The sequence below is a fragment of the Bos indicus genome, chromosome 3 (assembly GCF_029378745.1).
Source record: "Bos indicus isolate NIAB-ARS_2022 breed Sahiwal x Tharparkar chromosome 3, NIAB-ARS_B.indTharparkar_mat_pri_1.0, whole genome shotgun sequence".
Lineage (NCBI taxonomy): Eukaryota > Metazoa > Chordata > Mammalia > Artiodactyla > Bovidae > Bos > Bos indicus.
The window spans coordinates 116,941,238-116,949,554 of NC_091762.1; the positions used below are offsets into that span (position 1 = coordinate 116,941,238).

The 8,317-nt window shown below is 49.6% G+C and overlaps 1 long non-coding RNA gene across 1 annotated transcript; it reads right to left on the reverse strand.

Annotated features, from left to right (window-relative positions):
• Positions 1–2,779: 2,779 nt before the first annotated feature.
• LOC139182298 (uncharacterized) lies at positions 2,780–7,855 on the reverse strand. Its single transcript, XR_011565965.1, has 3 exons — positions 7,638–7,855; positions 3,603–3,731; positions 2,780–3,014 (listed from the first exon to the last, which is right to left on the reverse strand). It is a non-coding gene; the product is annotated as an uncharacterized lncRNA (long non-coding RNA).
• Positions 7,856–8,317: the final 462 nt, after the last annotated feature.

The window sequence follows — 8,317 nt, forward strand, 5'->3', positions numbered from 1 at the left end:
CATGAATTTGGGGGGGAGGAAGACTACATAAATAAAATGCCCTTCTCATCACGTCTTATCGAGGGTGTATACTATCAACATGACTTACCTCTACTGATGTTGGCCTTGATCACCGGGCTGCAGTTGTCTTTCTCAGATGTTTCTATGGTCCAGTAACTCTCATTCCCCCTTTCCACATTGTTCTCTATAGAAGAATATCACTTTGTGCAGCCCACACTTAAAGAGCAGGGAGCCCTGCTCCCCCTCTTGCAGGGCACAGTATCTACATGGGTTAATTGTAATCTTCTAACACAGGATACTTTCCTAGTGTTATCTGGAAAATAGACTTGACCTTACAGAACCCTGAAAGGATTTGGGGAAACCTCCCAAAAGTCTGCAAACCACACTTTGAGAATCACTGTTCTACACAATGGAGGCAGGGAAGGATGTCTCTGGAACTGAGGAGCGATGCTCAGATGCTTCCAAGATTCCCTGGAGTTAACTCAGAGGAAATCGCCACCACTGTCACTGGACAAGTGCAAGTCAGCTAAGGAAATGTAGGTCCAATTCCCTCACACCAGGCAAGCAGCCCAGAGTCACAGAGTGCTTCTGTGGTGGCAGCGGTGGCGGTTTAGTCGCTGAGTCATGTCCATCTCTTGCGACCCCATGGACTGTAGTCCTCCAGGCTCCTCTGTCCATGGGATTTCCCAGACAAGAATACTGGAGTGATTTGCCGTTTCCTTCTCCAGGGGATCTTCCCGACAGAGGGATCAGACCCAGGTCTCCTGTGCTGCAGGCAGATTCTTTACCAACTGAGGTATCAGGGAAGCTACCAAAGAAATGCTTCTGTAGGAGGAGGAAAATGCAGACTGAAATATCCTTCGTGGTGAGTATCCATCGTGGCTGACGGATATGCAGTTTCGGTGACAGGGCATTGTTTCATTAACACTCTTGTTCAAATTCCAGTGGGTGGGTCTGGCCACCACACTATTACCATACTGTTACAGATCCCACTGGATCTCCTCTTGTTCTAGTCATCAGCAAGGCAACATTTTTGGAATTGGAACCAGATAACATGCACAGCATGGTTAGATACGAGAGCCCCAAAGGGACTCTCAGACAGGAGGTAGGCAAGTTTCCCTGCTCGAGGCACCACAGTTGCAACCTCTCTGTGTGCACAGCGTGTAGGCTCTGGTTGGCTTCATCCAAGTGCAGCCGGGCAGCGCTTTCCCACACCTGCACTGCACGTCGCTTGACTGCCTCCAATGGCTTCTGATAAAGCCGGAGCAGGGAATACACAGAAACCTGCTTGATACCAACACCTGTACAACTCAGAGGTACAGGATACTTATCTCAGTCCACTCAAGCTGCTGTAAGAACATAAAGCTACCCACTCCAGTATTCTTGGGCTTCCTTTGTGGCTCAGCTGGTAAGGAATCTGCCTGCAATGTGGGAGCCCTGGGTTCGATCCCTGGGTTGGGAAGATCCCCCAAAAAAGGGAAAGGCTACCCATGGCAGTATTCTGGCCTAGAGAATTCCATGGACTGTATAGTCCATGGGGTCGAAAAGAGTTAGATGTGACTGAGCAACTTCATCCGTTTTCAATTATAAGAAGAATAAAATTTGTCAAAAGATTCTACATATCCTATCTACAATTTGTGTGACAATTCCACTTGTTTGCCTAGTATTTTTTTATATTTTAATTTTCTTTTAGATGAGTAGGAGTTTTCATTAATTTGAGAGTATAACAAGACAAGCCATTTCTGTATTAAATAATTCTAAAATGCTCACCTTCACATAGCTAAAAGCATTAGATTTTTTCATCAGTGAGATCAGAACTCAAAGTCTATCTGCCTCTTACAAGTAAGGCTACCTTGGGCAAGTCCCTGAATGATTCCAGGTCCTTTTAAAAATAAATAAATCAGTAAATAGGACCAACACCACCCATATCTTGTATGTCTGGTAGCTGTTATTTTTTTCAAGAATAAGACAATTGATGTAAGGTGACAACCACATACAGAGTCTGGAACCAATAGAAAAACGATGTTTATTATTTGTAGTATCTGCAGATACTATTTAGTAACCCCTCTCCATACTTGCTGACATCAGCATCTTTAGCTATCCACTCTTGAAAACTTTGGTTTACTGTTCTCTTTCACTCTTTTAGTCTGTTGGTCCTAAATGGTTCACTTGTTCTCCTCTCACCCATCACTGGAATCAACAATTCCAGATCAGACTCTCCACCCACCTCCCTTCGTCTAATCAGGCACTGAGATCCTCTGTCATCTCACGTGCCTGAAATCCCTGTTCTCCATCGTCTCTGCCCAAACCTCACCTTGGCTGCTCCAGAACGCTGCCCACTCTAGGGCCTTTCTGCTGCAGCCACCGTGATTAGGGCAGCCCGCTGTGTTGCTGCCACTGGTGGGAGAGAGGCACTCAACTGAGCTGTCCGGGGTCACACACAGCACTCAGCAGCCTCGGGGACAGGTCCCAAGCTTTCTCTGAGTGTCCTTCCAGAAGGGACTCCTTTTCACTGGCACCCTTGGCAAGAGTCTTATACGTTTTTTGACTCCATTAACTTTATCCGTTGGTTGAGTCATGCTTAAACACCATGGTGGTACAGAGTCAGTTCAACTGAACTTTCAGCTTAGATTCTTTGGAAAATAGCTTCCGTGCCTACGTGCATTTTTGCAGTGGAGAGTCATCAGCTGGGAGAGCCCGCGATTAGGACAAAGTAGGACCAGATTTTCAGTGAGTTTCCATTTTGGAAATCTCTCAAGAGTCGAGTCCATAAAAGCAGTGACCTTTAATGTTTATTTTTAGTAAGGAAATGTGTGTGTGTGTTCAGTTGCTCAGTCATGTCTGAGTCTTTGAGACCCCATGGACTGTAGCGCCTCTATCCATGGGATTCACCAACAAGAGTACAGGAGTGGGTTGCCATTTTCTCCTCCAGGGGATCTTTCCAGCCCAGGGATCAAACCCAAGTCTCCTGCATCTTCTGCATTGGCAGGCAGATTCTTTTACCACTGAGCCACCTGGAAAACAAGGAAATGCAGTATTTCAAATAAATATTTTGCAGAAAACATAGGAAGCAGATAAAAGAGGAACAATTCTGATTAGGTGGCAGAGAGGTGTGGAGATTTAATCAGTCCCTCAGCACCTCTCCTGAGATAACCCCAGAGGTTCCATCACTGAATTCAGAGCCTTGAAACCACTGCTCTGAAGACTACAGAGTTCCCCCAAAGGCCCCAAAGCAGGAGTGAACTAGCAGCAGCGGACACCTGGGTGAGGTTTGGAATGGGACCCATGGGAAGAAGAGTGCAACAGAGTCCAGCCTCCACCTCCAGGAGCATCTCCCAGGTGAAGAGCCTCTCTGAGGCACAGTCCCTGCTTCAAACGCATGGCACACTGATGCTTGAGACCACAGAGGATCCAAGGGGACAGGGCCTGCATCATTTTGGATTCTTTGACTACAAGCAACAGAAATTGACTCTACCCCATGCAAAAAGAAATTTATTAAACTAATATGGGGTGGCTCATAGAAATAGAAAAAAAGCTGGAAAAGCAGACTTCGAAGGGGAATCAGGGAGTTCCTATCATCCAGATGGTAGGAGATCACTGACCTTCTCAGCTGGGTGTGCACAATGGGATGAATGGAGTCCTATATGGAAGAGGTGGTGCCCCAAAGGCAAGCCCCAAAGTAGACGATCAAGCAACAGCTGCTGACCACAGGACCCCAGAGGACCTAGCGCCTGGAGGAGGGAAGTTACTTCATTACTAACTAGGTCACCACAAGACTTAAGCTTCTGCTCCCACAATGGCTGCTCTGTCTGCTCCGGTCTCATGGATAACACCTAGATCATCTGACAATCAGGTATCATAAACTGTCCCGGCCAAGACCAGGGACAGACCAGCTGGCTTCCAGCTCTGACCTTGGCCATGGGACCTGCTCTTGAGTCACCTCTAGTCTTGACTCTTCCCACCTTGACTCACATCCTCTTGCTGTCTCCTCCTGGCTGCTTCTGTCAGCCAGCCAACCCCATCCCCCAACCCCAGCCTACAGCTTTTCCTCTGCACATGCTGTCTCAGCAGGGAAGATGCTCCTCCTCTCACCAGTGACCCCACTCTTTTCTTACTTGACCCCAGGCCTGTCTTTTCTGGCCCCATTGTAGGGTTGGCTCATCCAGAGTCTCATCCCATAAGCTGGGAAACTCTGGTGCAAGACAAGTGGGAAGGCTGTGTGGCCAGGTACTCGGGGAACATGAACAAAGATCCAAAGTCTCATCCACATGAGGAATATAGTCAGGACCCAGTGTGGCCAGAGTCTGGACCCTGGGAGACAAACAAGATGCTGGGCACACTGTGGGATGGTCCAGATCCTACAGACTACAGGATGGTCCAGGGTCCAGATCCTACAGAAGTGAACAGATTGAGTGAAAATTGAGATGTGGGTATTCCACACTGATGCCCTGCCTGAGGGTTTTGACAGCCCAGAGCCGTCGCATTCCTCAGGGAGGTGAGAAGCCTCCTTGCCTGCCAGAGTGCTGCCATCAGATAGACTGTTCTAGAAAGCCATGGGATATCTCACTCAGCTTTCCTTCCACAGCCTTCTTTTGAGTTGATACCCTCCATCCTAGCCTGAGTTACTTTTTTCCCCCATGGCTATCAAATTTGGCTGCCACTGAGCGACTGAACTGAACTGAACTGAAGGCTTTTGTTTCATCTGAGCATAGATGAGCTGATTGGGTGGCATCACTAACTCAATGGACATGAGTTCAAACAAACTCCAGGAGATGGTGAAGGACAGGAAGCCCAGCATGCTGCAGTCTATGGGGTCGCAAAGAGTTGGACAAGACTTAGCAACTGAGCAACATCAGCAAGAATAGCACTGGTTCAGAAAACACCTTCCTTCCCTCACTCCGGGTTAACGATCTGAATTAAAGAGTGGGCTGAGGAGGCCCAGATGTCACATGTAGCCGTGATGGACAATGTGAGGTTCTGAAACGATTCCAAAGAAATCAATCTGAGTCTGCTTGTGAACATTCCAGGAAACCAAGCCAAGGAGTTTAGATTTGGTCTCTTTTATTCCTGCTGGAAGATGGGAAATCAATAAACATTTGTGGAATGGATAGATGCAATGATTAAGAACAAAACATTTTTATAATAGAGTGATTATGACAAGTTGGAGACAGGGTAGGTGCCTTATGCAGACACACTGGTTCTGTAATAATTATTAAACACCAAGAAAGATGAGGAGGGTCTGGACTGGCACAGGGGCAAGTGGGGTGAGTTGCAGAGACCTCTATGAAGTAGAACTCATCACCAGTTGGGGGAGAGGAGGAGGAGTCATCAAGGACCTCCAACGTCATGAGGCTGAAAAAATGTGAGAGCAGCAGCATCAGGAGGTCCTGGGGAGACGGGGCTTTGGAAGAGGACACTTCAATCTGGACATGAACGTGCCTGGATGGATGTTTCGGTGCATTTCCAGAGCTCAGGAGAGAGATTGGAAGGGTGAGAGCTCATGCCCCCAGGCGGGCACACGGGACAAGAGTGAGCAAGGGCTCCCGAGTTGTCTCTCATAATGTCCACCCACGTCACAAGCTCAGCTGCCTCACTGCGCATGCCCTATCTGACCACATCACCTGGCTGGCCTTTTTGACCTGTCAGCCCACCTGTGGGAAAGACAGCACCCAGCCTGGCTTCCTCTCCAACGGACTAGCCCTGAAATCATAGTCGGACCCAAGGACTTAAGCACAGAAATTCTATATGAGCTGTGATCTCAGAGAATATAAGTGAGCAGGAAGTGTGAATGGCGGAAGAAAACTGAAGTCCAGGGAAAGTGCATCATGAGGGTCACTTTTGTGGCAGCTGGTGCTCAATCCTACCAGGACCTCAGCGCACAGAATGCCTGTTAGAATTGTCCAAACACCGCCCCTGCCTCCGGGATCAAAATGGACAACACTTACTTATCAGCTCCCTGCTGCCTCAGGTGCCCTGAGGGGCACAACTACACTCACCTTTCTAAGCTGCTCTTACACGTGTGCCACGTGGGGACCAGCCACATCCACAACTCTGTGGGAGCCCAAGGCAGAGCATGAAGGATGTGGGCTCGTGCCTGAAGTCAGAGCTGTCTGTGAAACATGACGAGAGCCCTCCCAGGACTTCCAATCAGTCACATCTTGGATCTAGGTGAGGCCAAGAAGGTGTGGAAGGAGCCCAGAGCTGTGTGTTCATAACCCCCTTGCACTCTTCGCTTCCTCTCCGGCTCTTCACATTCAGTCCAACCAGAACTGAGTCTTCAAGATGTAGCATCCACAGTTAGTGGAATAAAGTTCGGCCCCACTGCTGCCATTGACCCAGAGCCCCCAACACCATTTATAACCTCCTACCTTCCCCATCCTTCACCTCCTACCTTCTATGTCCATAACCTCCTACTTTCCCATTCCATCACCTCCTACCTTCCCAATCCATCACCTCCTACCTCCCCATACATCACCTCCTACCGTCCCTGTCTATCACCTTCTACCTTCCCCATCATTCATCTCCTACCTTCCCCATCCTTCACCCCCTACCTTCCCAATACATCACCTCCTACATTCCCCATCCATCACCTCCTACCTTCTCTGTCCATCACCCCCTACCTTCCCCATCCATCACCTCCTACCTTCCCCATCCATCACCTCCTACCTTCTCTGTCCATCACCTCCTACCTTCCCCATCCATCACCTCCTACCTTCCCCATCCATCACCTCCTACCTTCTCCATCCATCACCTCCTACCTTCCCCATCCATCACCTCCTACCTTCCCCATCCTTCACCTCCCTCCTTCCCCATCCATCACCTCCTACCTTCGCCTCCCATCAACTCCTACCTTCCCCATCCAAAACCTCCTACCTTCCCTATCCATCACATCCTACCCTCCCCATCCATAACCTCTTACTTTCCCCATCCATCACATCCTACCTTCCCCATCCATCACCTCCTACCTTCCCGATCCTTCACCTCCTACCTTCCCCATGCATCACATACTATCTTCCCCATCCATCACCTCCTACAATCTCTGTCCATCACCTTCTACCTTCCCCATCCTTTACCTCCTACCTTCCCCATCCATCGCCTCCTACTTTTCCCATCCATCACCTCCTACCATCCCCATCCATCACCTCCTACCTTCCCCATCCATCACCTCCTAACATCTCTGTCCATCACCTCCTACCTTGTCCATCCTTCACCTCCTAACTTCCCCTTCCTTCACCTCCTACCTTCCCCATCCATCACCTCCTACCTTCCCCATCCATCACCTCCTACCTTCCCCATCCATCACCTCCTACCATCTCTGTCCATCACCTCCTACCTTGTCCATCCTTCACCTCCTAACTTCCCCTTCCTTCACCTCCTACCTTCCCCATCCATCACCTCCTACTTTTCCCATCCATCACCTCCTATCTTCCCCATCCATCACCTCCTACCTTCCCCATCCTTCACCTCCTACCTTCCCCATCCTTCACCTCCTACCTTCCCCATCCTTCACCTCCTACCTCCCCATCCATCACCTCCTACGTTTCCTATCTTTCACCTCCTACCTTCCCCATCCATCACCTCCTACCTTCACCATCCTTCACCTCCTACCTTCACCACCCTATCCAGATGTCACTCACCTTTGGCTACCACTCGCTTTGGCTGGTCTCAGTTGACTGCCTGCTCAGATTACCCAGATCTCCCCCAGAAGGATGTGAGGTGAGGCTCCCTTGCCTCTCGCAGGTCAGGATGCTGCCATTATCTGTTACTTACATTGCTGGTCTGAAAGCACAGGAAAATGCTTCAGCCCACGCTGAGGCTCCAGGGAGCCTTATCAGCAGCCCTGGCCCCTGATGACAGCAAGAGTCAGTAATCCCTCCTGACTCCCCCGCTGGCACCCTGACATGGCTTGTGCTAGATGAACAAGCTGTACTCAGAGCTTCTGAATCAGTGAACTCGGAGTCCCTGGAGGGAGTTCTTTGCCTGGAAATCAAATGATCTTTTTGCTTTCAGCAGGAATGGATGGAACAATAAAGGCCTGGAAGTGGCTCCACCAGGGGGTGCCTGGTGGCCTTGCACGTCTCCGCGTGGGCTGTGTGGGCAAAGCGCTATCACGGTTAACGTGGACCTTAGCAGAACTCCCGTGCTTCGACCAGAATATGAGAGCACAGGAGCTTTGTCAGGAGACTCTTCCCCGCTTATGGGGCAGTTTCTCATCACCTCCTGTGTTCTGAGGATGTATGAGGCTCCCTTCTCCCCATCCACACTCTGTCCCCAACCACCTCCTTTAGGGTCCATCTACAGTCAGTGTAACTGCCTG